Genomic DNA, 15,928 nt, shown 5'->3' with positions numbered 1-15,928 from the left:
TTTTTCTTTTTCAATGGTTTTGAACGATTCAAGTTGCTTCAATAGTTCTTTATTTTGATCTTTCAAAGTTATATTTCTCTTGGAAATTTTTATGAATCTCTTATGCAGAGAAAACAAATCAGCTTGCAATTCCTTATAGGAAGGCATGCTGTCACATGACTCATCACACGACTCATTGTAAGATTCTGTAGAGGAATAGTAGGTGTTTACCTCTTCTTCATTCGCAATGAGGCATATATTGCAATCTCTTGTCCGCTTAATTTGTTTTCTATATCGCTGGAGCTTGAATCACCCCACATAGCTTTCATAGCTTCCTTCTTTTTCTTCTTGTCTTTCTTAAGCAACAAAAGATCCGGTTTAACATGCTCTGGTTTCTTGCAGTGACAACATATTGGAGGTTCATTCTTACTTTTATTTTCTTTCCTACTTGTGTCTCTCTTTTTAGATTTCTTTTTTTTGAACTTTCTAGGAAATCTTTTATTCCTTTGTAGAACTTACATAGTATCTTAGTGATGAATTCTAATTCATCTTGATCTAAGTCACTTGTTTCACTTTCCTCTTCGCTAGAGCTGTGGCCAGAGGCTTTTAGTGCAATGGATCTTTTATGCTTTGGTTCAGGATTCCTTTCTTTTAAGGCCATTTCATAGGTGAGAAGTGAACCTATGAGTTCATTTAAAGAGGTGGTCTTAAGGTTTCTACCTTCAATGATAGTTGTAGCCTTTGGTTCCCATATTGAGGGAAGGCCTCTTAGAATTTTTCTGATCATTTTGTAGGTAGTATAAGTTTTCCCTAAGGAACTTAAGGAATTTATTATGTGGGTAAATCTGGTGTACATACTTGATATTGTTTCATCTGATATTCGCTGGTTAACATATCTATCCTATCGTCCCTAACATCTATAGTTCCTTCATATGTCACTTCTAATTTGTCCCATATTTCTTTGGCCGTCTTGCATGCCATGACCCTATTAAATTCGTTAGCATCTAAAGCACTGTATAAAGCATTTATAGCGCTTGAATTGATTTGAAGCATTTTATAATATGAATCGGTCATATCCTTTTTCTTTTTTGGAATCTGTTTTCCATCTACTATTTTAGTGGGAATAAGGTCTCCATCCATAACTACTTCCCATGCTTTCCAATCCATGTGTTGGAGATAGATTGGCATTCTCTTTTTCCAAAATGTATAATTATATCTACAAAAAATTGGTGGACGGATTGAGGATTGGCCTTCATCAAAGGGCGCTACTCCTATATTTGCCATTTGATCTTTTTATAGTTTCTTGTTAGGAATTACTATAACTAGACTATGATACCAATTGAAATTGGAATAGCTTCCCAATAGGGGGGGTGAATTAGGTCTTAAAAATTTTATTCCCTTTAGTCGTAGTTCTTTTGAGTTGTAACAACAATCAAAACTTAAATGCAATCACAATCAACACAACAAGATCAATCACTCAATTGTTATAACAATAACCCTGTATACATGTGAAAATTTGCTAAACTCGTTATAAGCTTTGTATCACAATTATTCTTCTTCCTAATGTTCGGTGTTTAAATAAACTTTCAAATTAATAGGTCAAAGATGATCAACCAACGTAGTCCCTTTCGATTTCCGCAATCAATGCTGATCAATCCAAAATGAATTACCTTCCGGTCTATTTAACAACCAAACATTCAGAATTTAATTTTAAAGTAACCACAAAAATTATATCGTTTGTAAAAGGAAAAATAAAGAGTAGAGTAGAAAAAGAAGAACACAAGTATTTTTACGAGATTTGGCTTCAATACAGCCTATGTCCTCGCTCTTGGAAAAAACACCAAAGGATTCACTATTACCATTTCTTTACCAGGTGGAACAAGACCAATTACGAACACTCCTTGGGTAAGGCTAGAGCCCGCCTTCTTCGAAAAATATCCCCGTATTTGGTCCAACGATTCAGCACTTGAACCGTCAATTAACCTATTACAAAGATATAAAACAATACGTACAAGAACTTGTTCCTCAAATAGCTGATTAGTACAAATTTGAAACACTATGTACTACAGTAAATTCAGAGCACGAATTTATTAATGAAGCTCTTAGAAACTTATCACCGTAGATATCTTTCAATGGATGAAAGAATCAACAACTTGATGCACAAACTCAGTGGGAAACTGAGTAACGCTTTCAGAGAATTTCGTGAGTGATGAGAGCAATAGCTCACTTTTAGAATTTCAGTAGGCTTTGAGAAAGAATGATAGCTAAATTGATTTCTTTTTTTTGTAAAACAATGACCCTTAAGGGTCTTTATAGAGGTAGAAAACCTCCTTGCTTGTTTCCTAAGAATACTTAGAGTTGTTTCCAAATATTAAAATTATTTAAGCTTCCAATTATTTGAATTTCAAAAATTATATTCATTGCAAATTCTAAAAATGCCCCGAGCCAGACGACTGTGAGGTCCTGGCAGTCGTCTGTCCATACATTATAACTATAAAAAGCATAGCAGAGAGGTGGCAGCCATCTGTCCCTTGATTGGCAGTCGTCTGTCCCAAAAATAATGTAGTTATAATACAACTCCATAGAGAGTGGACAATCGTCTGGCAAAACACTCACAGACTTCACACTTGGCACTGGCAGTCGTCTATCAGGCTTCTGTCTTCAGTTAAACTATACTAAATTGGCCAGTCGCCTTTCCATAAACAGACAGTCGCCTGTCAACTAACATTTTTGCATTTCAAACATATTTTTAAATTCTCTCTTCTTTCCTCAATTAATCTTGGAATATGAACTCGTTTGACTTTAAAATATTTGTTCCAAGTTTTATATTTAGTTCTCTAAGTCTCTTTTCCTAAAGAGCTTCAAAATGAAAACTTCATATTTGAATAAACTTAGAAGTACTTATAAATATTTTTTCTAAGTTGTTTTGAAATTTTCTTGGCTTTGAGTCCTTTCAATGCGGCTCTTCAATCTCTTAAACTTCTTTTGGAGTTTTCATTTATAGATCTTTGATATTCTCATGAACTTATCTTTATTCCTTGATCCTTGTAAGCTTTCATATCAGGGTATATGTATTTTTAGCAATTCATCTCTACCTGTAATCATATCACTTGAAAATATATTAAATAACTTTTACTTTGTTATCATCAAAACTAAGAGTTTGTAAGCCTAACTAGGCCAATAGTATTAGTTTCAACGTTTAAATGAAATCAAAAGAAAAAAAAAATCTGAAGCAAAAAGAGCTTATTGATAAGGAAGAAAGCTTGGCAGAAGATTTGTCAACCGACTGACCATACGATCAGCCGACTGACTAAACAAAACCTTTAAAGAGAGAGTATAGGTTAGTCGACTGGACAGAAGCTCAGCCGACTGACTGAAGGAAAAACTGTTAAACAAACTTGAAATAAAATACTTGAGCAACATAAGAACAATCCAAGCAAAAAGGTCATGATATGATTTACTCCATGCTTATATGAATGCAATATGATACATGTGTCCATCTTAAATTTGGTATCTTGAAATATTTAAAGACAATGAAAATATTGATAATTTATGGCTCACTATATTTTCAAAATTTGAGCATAAAGTTATGAAGCATGATTTAGAAACATGAATTTTGATGTGAATTGATAAATTATTGGCCATGTGTGCTTATGATGGTTCACATGGATAAATGGATAAATTTGAATCTAAATAATGGAGTATTCATGAGTTGTGCATAATGTGACATTAACATTGGTATGTATGAAGTGTATTAGTATCCATTAATATATAAATTGGTAGTTGTCCATGACAAGTATAATTATATCCTAAGTAAATTATGATATTGGTATTTGATATCAATGAGCATATACATAAAATGTTTGAAACATGATCGATAAATTTAGAAAGCATAATTGGTATCAAATCTGAATGTATTAAATTCATGGCGAGTATTATCACTCATAACTTTTATTTTGTTTCTCCCTAATTTTTTTTTTTGGTATCATGAATTATTATTATTTTAATTCGTATCATAAATTTTCAATTTGAGTTTGGTATTAAAAATTCAAAAGTTCAATTGGAATTAGAATTAATGAAAATCTAAATTGGTATCATATACTTGATATGCATGATTGATATTCATATGCCAAAAAATATGATTTATTTTGTTTATATTTTGCTCTTTTTGATTGATGTCAAAAGGGGGAGAAGTTTTGAGCAAAAATTGAAAATTGAGTTTGGTATTGAAATATTTTGAAATTTTGAAAGATAAATTATATTTCAAAAGGGAGAGAAGTATTTGACAAAGGGGAGAAGTACATGACATTGAATAACCTTGAAATTGGTATTGATATGCATGATATTGAATGATTTTAAAATCGGTGTTGATAGTAATCTCGATCTTACAAATATGTTGAATATGATGCTTATTGAAAGGGAGAGTCTTTTTAAGGCTTACTCATATTTTTGCTCATTGTTTGTCATCATCAAATATGGAGAGATTGTTGGTCTTACAAGGCTTAACATCCTATTTTGATGCTAACAAACAAGTGGAACTTAACATATTTGGTTGAGTGATATTTCAGATCTCACATATGTGAAACCAAGGTCAAGAACTCACAAGGATCAATTGAAGCTTATGTTCCTAAGGAACATGATCATATGAAGCTTAAAGAATACTTAAATGCATGGATGATATATTAAAGCTTGAGGACTATGAGAGGATGAACTTGATATTAAAGATATTAAAGCTTGAACACAAGAAGAAGACCAAAGCATGAAGACTTAAGTGTTTAAGAATGACAAATGGCTTAGAAGTCTCTATGTAAGTTCTTTAATATTTAAATATCTTTTGAAATATTGTTGAAGTTCTTTAAGAAATATTTATGAACTTAAAGACCTATTATAAAACCTCGAAAAATGTTTTGTGAAAGATCAAAACTTGTGAACAAAACTAAATTTGAAAAAAAAAAAGAAGGAAAAATCACAAAGAGGTCTGCCCAACCGATTGACTAGAAACACTCTGGGTTAAGTCAGCCGACTAACAGAGAAACATTAGCTGAAATAACTATCCAGTCGACTGACTCAATTAATGTAAACCACCGAACCTGCTGACTATTTCTTGATTTAATTTTTAGGAGACAGAAGGGTGTGAGCCGCCTATCCAGCCGACTGACCCTATAGAAATACACTACCCAGTCACTTATCCTGCCGACTGACTCCATGAGTTTTGATTTTTTAAACTCCAATAGGAAAATTTCAAAAATTGGTTTTTCAAATATGAATGTTATAAAAACTTGGTGGACACTCCAAGTCACTTAGAAAATAAGGAAACTATTGACCTTATAGGTCATGCCCAATTTTGATAATGACAAATACTCCTACATTTAATAAATATCTAGTTCATGTGTAGGTCTATATTAGCAGACACATTGATGACACGTGAAAGCTTAAAGCTTGAAGACAAATTTATGTTCTCAACTGTAATATTCAGTAGTGAAATTTGTCTGTAATAGTAATTAGTATATTTGGTTTGTAATAAGCACACACAACACATGCATGGTTTATTTTGTGAGCTCAAACAAAATACGAACTAAAAGTGACCGTAGATAGACCTTAGGGTTTACCCTTTGGTCGACCGACACCAAACTTCTTCGGTGTCTTAATTTTGGACCCCAAGTGACCCTACGACACACACATTTGCACATATGTTTGTTAGGAACTTAAATAGGGTTTGTATTTTTTGAAATGGGACCGAAATGCTCACTTGGTGCACTTTTGGTCGACCAACCAAGACAGTTTATTTTGGGCTGGTTGACCGAACCAGACCTAGGTCAATAGTTGACCAAAGTCCTAGTCAACCGAACCATTTCAGTTCAAAACTCCTGGTCGACCGAAACCCCCTTGGGTCAAATGTTTGACCACCTGGTCGACCTTGATAGAAATGAACTCCAACTACCTGATCGACCGGGGGTCCTCACGAAAAATCCCAGCGGTCTAGTCAACCGAACCAGCAAATTCAAAATGGCTTGGTCGACCGAACCTCATAGAAATGGGAAATCACCCACTTTCTGTCGACCAAGCCCTTAGTTCAAAATCCTCGTCGTCGATAGAACAATATGAGACCTGGTCGACCGAACTTGTTATGGTCGACCGAACCTCTCAGGTTGTCTTGATTTTTACCGCGGTTAAATATTTTTTAAACACGGTTAAAATGTTTAAAATGTCATTAAACTTTTCTAACAATTCCTAAGAGGTCCCTAACGGTCAAAAATCATGGGATGTCTATATATACCTTTCATTTGGGAAAATTAAGAAGTTGATTAAGAAAAGAAATTCAAAGTTTTCTCTCAAGAAAAATACCCTCTACTGCTCATACTCTTTCTCCAAACACTCTACCTTACATTTAAAAGTTATTAAATCATCTGTAAGTGTTCTTGAGTGTTTAGATAGGAAGGTTTGGTCTCTCATTGTTGTGAGATTGATTCATTTTCTATTGAGAGCCAAACCAAAAGGATTATTAGGGGACTTTGCTAATAAGTTCATCCTAAGAAGACTTTATTAGATCTTCTGAGATTGCATATTCATTGCAACATCTTGACAAGCTCATATTTGCTTTTGGTTACGAAATATTTTCAAAATCATTTACAAATATCTATTGCTTTTTATCTTGAAAACCATTTGAGGAGATATTTGTTTTTGAGGAAAAACATCTTTGTTGCAATATTTATTCACTCACATATTATTTACTGAAAACAAAGATTATATATATTTTGTAGTCCTAGCATATACATATTTATGTGATTGAGATATTCTACTGATTGATACTCTTGAGCTCGTTTGATTGAATACTTTGAAATACATAGATTGTCGTTGACACTCTCACGTATGAATTACACTGATAAAAAATATATTTGGGAGTTGAACTATTTAGACCACACTGAGCTTACATTTAAATCATCTATGGTGTTTGTCATTGTGCACATTTGGGGTACAAATCTGCTTTACATGAAAGCACCCTTATATTGTACCTTTTGATTTTATATTTGAGAGATTCCAGGCGTGGCTTGAGGGGGCAGTAATCCAGCCCAGTAAGGATTGGTGTAAAGGTTGAGGTCATCCCTATTCTAATTGACCTGGTTTGTATAGGTGTCACTACACCCGGTTAAGTGAGCAAGTTATTGTGATAATCCTTGTGCTAGTTAGCCAAGGCAGGGACGTAGGCAGTTGGCCAAACCTCGATAACATATCTGTATGTCACCCTCTCTTTACGGCTTTCTGGTGCTTGTGTGATTAATTAAACCGCTTTATTTAATTTTTAATATATTTATATTGCTTGCACTAAATTGATCATAGGATTGTGAATATATTGCTATTAGAAGGAATACCTAGGGGTTAAATTTTTAAAAATACCGATTCACCCCCCCTCTTGGGATCATGATAAAGCTAACAATTGGTATTAGAGTAATGTAGCATAGACTAGTCATTATTTTGCAAGAAGATCACATATGGCTCATAGCTCCATGACCCCTTTTCCTGAGGGACCATCTTCCACACGACCTTCTATTTTCAGTGGTGTTAATTACACCTTTTGGAAACAGAGGATGCGCATCTACCTTCAGAATACTAATAGGAAGGTGTGGAGGATTGTCTCTAAGGGAAACTATGTTCCTATGAAAACTGAGGGTGCAACTAGGGTTCCTAAGGCTAAGGATGAATATGATGATGATGATATGAAAGTTGTTAGTCTTAATGCCACTGCCATGAATATTTTTTACTGTAGTCTTGATGTAAATGAATTTAACAGGATCATGGCATGTTCTACTGCAAAGGAAATATGAGATAAGTTAGAGGTCACATATGAGGGTACTAGAGATGTGAAAGATAGTAGGATAGATATGTTGACCAGTGAGTATAAGGCCTTTAGGATGAATGTAGGTGAGTCCATTCAGAGTATGTACACTAGATTCACACACGTCATAAACTCACTGCATGCATTAGGAAAGACCTATCACACATATGAGATGATCCAGAAGATCCTTAGAGGCTTACCTCATGTTTAGGAAGCCAAGGCTACGACCATTACTAAGGGTAGAGTCCTTAAGGCCATGAGCTTAGATGAATTGATAGGTTCCTTGATCACTTGTGAATTGTCCATAAATGAAAGGGTTAATGAGCATAACAGGGCTAAGAAAGTGACTGCACTAAAAGCATCTAATAACACATCTAGTGAGTATAGTGAATCTGACACTGATGATGAAATGGCCATGTTAATCAAAAAGTTTAGTAGATTTTTCAAGAAGAACAGGAAGCCATTTATAAAATACAGAGACTCCACTAATGAGAAGGGAGAGTCTAGCAAAAGAAAGGAAAAATCAAATGCTCCTACATGCTACAACTACAACAAGGTGGGGCACATCAAACCTGACTGCCCATTGCTGAAAAAGGAGGCTAAGAAAAAGAAGAAAGCCACGAAGGCTGGGATTTCATGGGACCAATTCAGCAACAGCGACTCAGATTTAGATCATAGTGACACAGAGGTCGCTAATCTGTGCTTGATGGCACACGAGGATGAGGTATTGTCTTCTTGTTCATCATCCTCTTATTACTCATCCGATGATTGTGATTCTGATAGCATGCCTACATTTAGAGAATTACAATTCGAATATATTCGTGTTTCAAAATTGCTAGGCAAAATGACTAAAGAGAATAATGATTTGAAAAAAAAATGTGAAATTGGTTAAAATTATTTAATATGGCAAAAACCTCTCTTGCCTCTATTTTAAAAGAAAAGGATACTACTATTGTTGAGCTTGAGAGGAAATTAAGGGATAGCTCCAAAATTATTTTTAAATTCACCAAGGGCAAAGAAAAATTTGAAAAATTATTTGGTGCCCAAAGAAACTCCTTAAGTAAAGAGGGTCTTGGTTTTAATGGTATTGAAAATATTAGACGACCTAATATTTACTAAGGACATTTTACGCGTGAGTCAAAATCTCATATTCCTCCTAACAACCTAGGTGTAGATTGAAATGTTTTAAATGTAAACAGATTGGTCACATTCAATTTGATTGTCCACTTAGAAATAAGCATGCTAGAATTAGGAAGGTATGGGTAGTTAAGGGAGATCCTGCTACTAACCCCCGTGGACCCAACAAAATTTGGGGACCAGCATCAGTCATTTAGCTTATTTTGCAGGTATGCCTAAGATCGTCCTCCTCCAAGGACAGATGATACTTGGATAGTGGGTGCTCATGGCACATGACTGGCGACAAGGGTAAATTCACATCAATTGTTCCCAAGGATGGAGGCTACGTAACATTTGGGGACAATGTCAAAGGACGTATCATCGGGGTAGGTAAGGTTGGTAAGGATTCCTCTCTTACTATTGATAATGTTTTACTGGTTAATGGACTGAAGCATAATTTACTTAGCATAAGTCAGTTGTGTGACATAGGATATAAAGTATCTTTTGAAAATAACGAACGCATAGTAGAAAAAAAAATAGTCCACAAAGTGCTTTTTACTACTAATAGACATGAAAATGTTTATACTACCTCTCTTGATAATCTAGCTTCACAACAAGTGACATGTTTTTCTGCTATAAATGAAGTTAGCTGGTTATGGCATAGACGTTTAGGACATGCTAGCATGGATTTACTATCTAATCTTGTCAGAAAAGAGCTAGTTAAAGGCTTGCCTAAGATATCTTTTCTAAAAGATAAAATATGTGATGCATGTCAAATGGGTAAGCAAACAGTGTCTACTTTTAAGAAAAAAAAATTCATATCTACTACTAGACCCTTGGAGTTGCTTCACCTAGATTTATTTGGACCTAATTTTGTGCAAAGTCTTGGTGGTAAATCTTATGCTTTTGTAATTGTGGATGACTTTTCTAGATTCATATGGGTGTTATTTCTTGCACATAAAAATAAATCATGTGAAAAATTCACCAAACATTGCAGGAGAATTCAGAATGAAAAATGATATAAAATCACTCACATAAGAAGTGATAGAGGCATGAAATTCAAAAACGAAAGCATAAAAAAATATTGTGACTTAGACGGCATATCACATAACTTCTTTGCACCTAGGACACCTCACCAAAATGGTGTAGTAGAAAGAAAGAATAAGTCACTGCAAGAAATGGGTAGAACTATGTTGAATGAGCATAACTTACCTAAATATTTTTTAGTTGGGGCTATTAATACTGCGTGCTACGTTATGAATAGAGTGTTGATTAGACCATCAATTAATAAAACCCCTTATGAATTATCGAACAACCATAAGCCTAATATTTCCTATTTTCATGTGTTTGGTTGTAAATGCTTTGTGTTTAGAGATAATGAGCATCTAGGAAAATTTGACTCTAAATCTGATGAAGGCATCTTCTTAGGCTATGCACTTAATAGTAAAGCATATAGGGTTTTCAATAAAAGAACTTTAACTATGATTGAATCTATTCATGTTGTGTTTTATGAGTCTAATCCATTTTCTAATAAAGATGATGAAGATGATATTAGTATTAGAAAATTCTTAGAGTAAATTTCTATTGAGAATAATGCAAGTGAAAATCAAGAAGCAAATGAAAAATCACTTGAAGATAATGAAAATGGAAATCAGGAGTTGCCTAGAGATTGGAAATTCATTAGAAATCATCCTATAGATCAAATCATAGGTGAACCATCCCATGGAATAGCCACAAGATCCTCCTTGAGAAATATAGTAAATCATTATGCTTTCTTATCCCAAGAAGGACCTAAAAGTATTAAAGAAGCCATAGAAGATAAGTCTTGGGTGTTGTCCATGCAAGAAGAGCTTAATCAATTTGAAAGAAGCAAAGTGTGGACCATAGTTCTTAGGCCTAATGAGTACACCATCATTGGAACTAAATGGGTATATATATATAAGAAAGATGAGAATGGGGTAGTAACTAGGAATAAAGCTATAGTAGTTGCCCAAGGGTATAACCAACAGAAATGGATTGGCTTTGATGAAACATATGCTCCTGTTGCTAGATTAGAAGTCATTCGTATGTTACTTGCCTTTGTTGCTTTTAAAAATTTTAAATTGTTTCAAATGGATGTTAAAAGAGCTTTTCTAAATGGCTACATAAATGAAGACGTATACGTAAAACAACCACCCGATTTTGAAAATCATAAATATCCTAATCATGTTTACCGGTTATCTAAAGCCTTGTATGGATTGAAACAAGCTCCTAGAGCTTGGTATGAGAGGCTTAGTGGTTTTCTACTAGAAAATGGCTTTACCCATGGCAAAATTGACACTACACGCTTCATCAAATCCAAAAATGATGATATGCTCCTTGTTCAAATCTATGTGGATGATATCATTTTTGGACCAACTAATGATGAGTAGTGTAATGAATTTGCCAAATGCATGCAAAGTGAGTTTTAAATGAGCATAATGGGTGAACTTAGTTTCTTTCTAGGTCTACAAGTTAAGCAAGCTAATCATGGAACTTTCATATGCCAATTTACATGCATTAGGGACTTGCTAAAGAAATTTAATATGGAAGATTGCAAAATTCTTGGCACACCTATGAACTCTTCCATTAAGTTTGATAAAGATGAGCAAGGAATCCCTGTTGATGTAAAATTATATTGTGGCATGATTGGGAGTCTCTTATATCTCACTGCTAGTACGCCTGATATTATGTTTAGTGTATGTATGCGTGCTAGGTTTCAGCCTGCTCCTAAGGAATCTCATCTAAAAGTTTTTAAACGAATCCTTAGGTATCTAGTTGGGACTATTGAATTAGGATTGTGGTATCGTAAGCATACTACCTCTGAGATTGTTAGTTATATTGATGCTGACTTTGTCGGTAGTAAGGTTGATAGAAAAAGCACTAGCGGCACTTGTCATTACATAGGACAATCTCTTATTTCTTGTTCTCCAAGAAACAAAACTCAGTTGCCTTATCCACATCCGAAGTTGAATATATTGCGGCTGGAAGTTGTTGTGCCCAAACTCTTTACATGAAACAACAACTTGTGGATTTTGGATTGCACTATGAAACAATACCGATTAAATGTGATAATACTAGTGCAATCAACATCTCTAAAAATCCAATCTCACATTTACGAACTAAACACATTGAGATTAGACATCATTTTCTTCGTGATCATGTGCAAAAAGGAGATGTGGCTCTTGAGTTTGTATGCACTAATGAACAGTGGGCCGACATATTCACTAAACCACTACTTGAGGATAGGTTCATACAAATTAGACGTTAATTAGGCTTAATGCATAGTAGAGAAGCTTCCTAAAAAATGTTTCATAACTTGCACAAATTTAGGGGGAGCTTTCGCATCAGAACTTTCCAAGTTTTAGCAACTGATACTATTGATTAACTAATCCTCTTGTTTTAGACTTTGTGAAAGTTGATTATTGATTGTATGCATACTTTGTACTCCTACTGCATGATTATATCGATTATCATATACTGGATATGCATGATTGATATTCATATGCCAAAAAATATGATTTATTTTGTTTATATCCTACTCTTTTTGATTGATGTTAAAAGGGGGAGAAGTTTTGAGCAAAAATCGAAAATTGAGTTTGGTATTGAAATATTTTGAAATTTTGAAACATAAATTATATTTCAAAAGGGAGAGAAGTATTTGACAAAGGGGAGAAGTACATGACATTGAATAACCTTGAAATTGGTATTGATATGCATGATATTGAATGATTTAAAAATCAGTGTTGATAGTAATCTTGATCTTACAAATATGTTGAATATGATGCTTATTGAAAGAGGGAGTTTTTTTAAGGCTTACTCATACTTTTGCTTGGCCTTACAAGGCTTAACATCCTATTTTGATGCTTACAAACAAGTGGAACTTAACATATTTGGTTGAGTGATATTTCAGATCTTACATATGTGAAAGGTCAAGAACTCACAAGGATCAATTGAACCTTATGTTCCTAAGGAACATGATCATATGAAGCTTAAAGAATACTTAAATGCATGGATGATATATTAAAGCTTGATGACTATGAGAGGATGAACTTGATATTAAAGATATTAAAGCTTGAACACAAGAAGAAGACCAAAGCATGAAGACTTAAGTGTTTAAGAATGACAAATGGCTTAGAAGCTATATGTAAGTTCTTTAATATTTAAATATCTTTGGAAATATTGTTGAAGCTCTTTAGGGGATATTTATGAACTTAAAGACCTATTTTAAAACCCCGAAAAATGTTTTGTGAAATATCAAAACTTGTGAACAAAACTAAATTTGAAAAAAAAAAAAACAAATCACTAAGAGTTCTGCCCAACCGACTGACCAGAAACACTCTAGGTTAAGTCAGCCGACTGACTGAGAAACACCAGCTGAAATAACTATCCAGCCAACTGACTCAATAAACGTAAACCACCCAACCTGCTGACTATTTCTTGATTTAATTTTTGGGATACAAAAGGGTGTGAGCCGCCTATCCAACCGATTGACCCTGTGGAAATACACTACCCAGTCACTTGTCCAGTCGACTGACTCCATGAGTTTTGATTTTTTAAGCTCCAACGGGAAAAATTGAAAAATTCGTTTTTCAAATATGAACGTTATAAAAACTTGGTGGACACTGCAAGTCACTTGGGAAACAAGGAAACTGTTGACCTTATAGGCCACGCCCGATTTTGATAATGACAAATACTCTTGTATTTAATAAATATCTAGTTCATGTGCAGGTCTATATTAGCAGACACATTGATGACACGTGAAAGCTTAAAGCTTGAAGACAAATTTATGTTCTTAGTTGTAATATTCAGTAGTGAAATTTGTCTATAATAGTAATTAGGATATTTGGTTTGTAATAAGCACACACAACACATGCATGGTTTATTTTGTGAGCTCAAACCAAATACAAACTAAAAGTGATCGTAGAAAGACCTTAGGGTTTACCCTTCGGTCGACCGACACCATACTTTTTTGGTGTCTAAATTTTGGACCCCAAGTGATCATAGGACACACACATTTGTACATATGTTTTTTAGGCACTTAAATAGGGTTTGTATGTTTCGAAATGGGACCGAAGTGCTCACTTGGTGCACTTTCGGTTGACCAACCAAAACAATTCATTTTGGGCTGGTTGACCGAACCAGACCTGGTTCAACTTTTGACCAAGGTCCCGGTCGACCAAACCATTTCAGTTCAAAACACCTAGTCGACCGAACCCCCTTGGGTCAAATGTTTGACTACCTGGTCGACCTTGATAGAAATGAACTCCAACAACCTGGTCGACTGAGGGTCCTAAGGAAAAATCCCAGTGGTCTGATCGATCGAACTAGCCAGTTCAAAATGACCTGGTCGACCAAACCTCGGAGAAATGGGAAATCGCCCACTTTCGGTCAAACGAACCCTTAGTTCAAAATCCTCCTGGTCGACCGAACCATATGAGACCTGGTCGATCGAACTTGTTCTGGTCGACCAGACCTCTCAGGTTGCCCTGATTTTTATCGCGGTTAAATATTTTTTAAGTAGGGTTAAAATGTTTAAAATGTCATTAAACTTTTCTAACAATTCCTAAGAGGTCCCCAATGGTAAAAAATCATGGGATGTCCATATATACCTTTCATTTGGGAAAAGTAAGAAGTTGATTAAGAAAAGAAATTCAAAGTTTTCTCTCAAGCAAAATACCCTCTGCTGCTCAAGCTCTTTCTCCAAAAACTCTAGCTTACATTCAAAAGTTATTAAAACATCTGTAAGTGTTCTTTAGTGTTTAGATAGGAAGGTTTGTTCTCTCATTGTTGTGAGATTGATTCATTTTTTATTGAGAGCCAAACCAAAAGGATTCTTAGGGGACTTTGCTAATAAGTTCATCCTAAGAAGACTTTATTAGATCTTCTGAGATTGCATATTCGTTGCAACATCTAGAGAGGCTCGTATTTGCTGTTGGTTGCGAAATATTTTCAAAATCATTTACAAATATCTATTGTTCTTTATCTTGAAAACCATTTGAGGAGATATTTTTTTTTTTAGGAAAAATATCTTTGTTGCAATATTTATTCACTCACATATTATTTTCTGAAAACAAAGATCATATATATTTTGCAGTCCAAGCATATACATATTTATGTGATTGAGATATTCTACTGATTGATACTTTTGAGGCTTGCTTGATATTCTGTGTGAGCTCATTTGATTGAATACTTTGAAATACACAAATTGTCCTTGACACTCTCACGTACGGATTACACTGATAGAAAATATATTAGAGAGTTGAACTATTTAGATCACACTGAGCTTACATTTTAAATCATCTATGGTGTTTGTCATTTGCGCATTTGGGGTACATATCTGCTTTACGTGAAAGCACCCTTATATTGTACCTTTTGATTGTATATCTGAGAGATTCCAGGCATGGCCTGAGGGGGCGGTAATCCAGCCCGATAAGGATTGGTGTAAAGGTTGAGGTCAGCCCTGTGCTAATTGACCTGGTTTGTATCGGTGCCGCTATACCCGTTTAAGTGAGCAAGTTGTTGTGATAATCCTTGTGCTGGTTAGCCAAGGCAGGGACATAGGCAGTTGGCCGAACCTCGATAACATATCTGTATGTCACCCTCTCTTTACGACTTTCTGGTGCTTGTGCGATTAATTAAACTGCTTTATTTAATTTCTGATATATTTATATTGCTTGCACTAGATTGATCATAGGATTGTGAACATACTGCTATTAGGAGGAATACCTAGGGGTTAAATTTTAAAAAATACCAATTCACCCCCCTTTTGGGATCACGGTAAAGCTAACAGAAAGTAATCCTAAATTGCCTATAAATAATCCATTAGTCCCAAGAATTCATACAATCAAGCAATCACATAGCCTACTTGCATCAAATCTCTCAATCTCTCTCAAAGCTCCATATTGCTCAAACTCTTACCAAAGGGAAATCATCTAAATTGCTACTGAAACACCAACCTAAGGTTCTTATACTGAGTTT

This window comes from Malania oleifera, chromosome 11 (genome assembly GCF_029873635.1).
Source record: "Malania oleifera isolate guangnan ecotype guangnan chromosome 11, ASM2987363v1, whole genome shotgun sequence".
NCBI lineage: Eukaryota > Viridiplantae > Streptophyta > Magnoliopsida > Santalales > Ximeniaceae > Malania > Malania oleifera.
Note: the sequence above shows the minus strand (reverse complement) of the source record.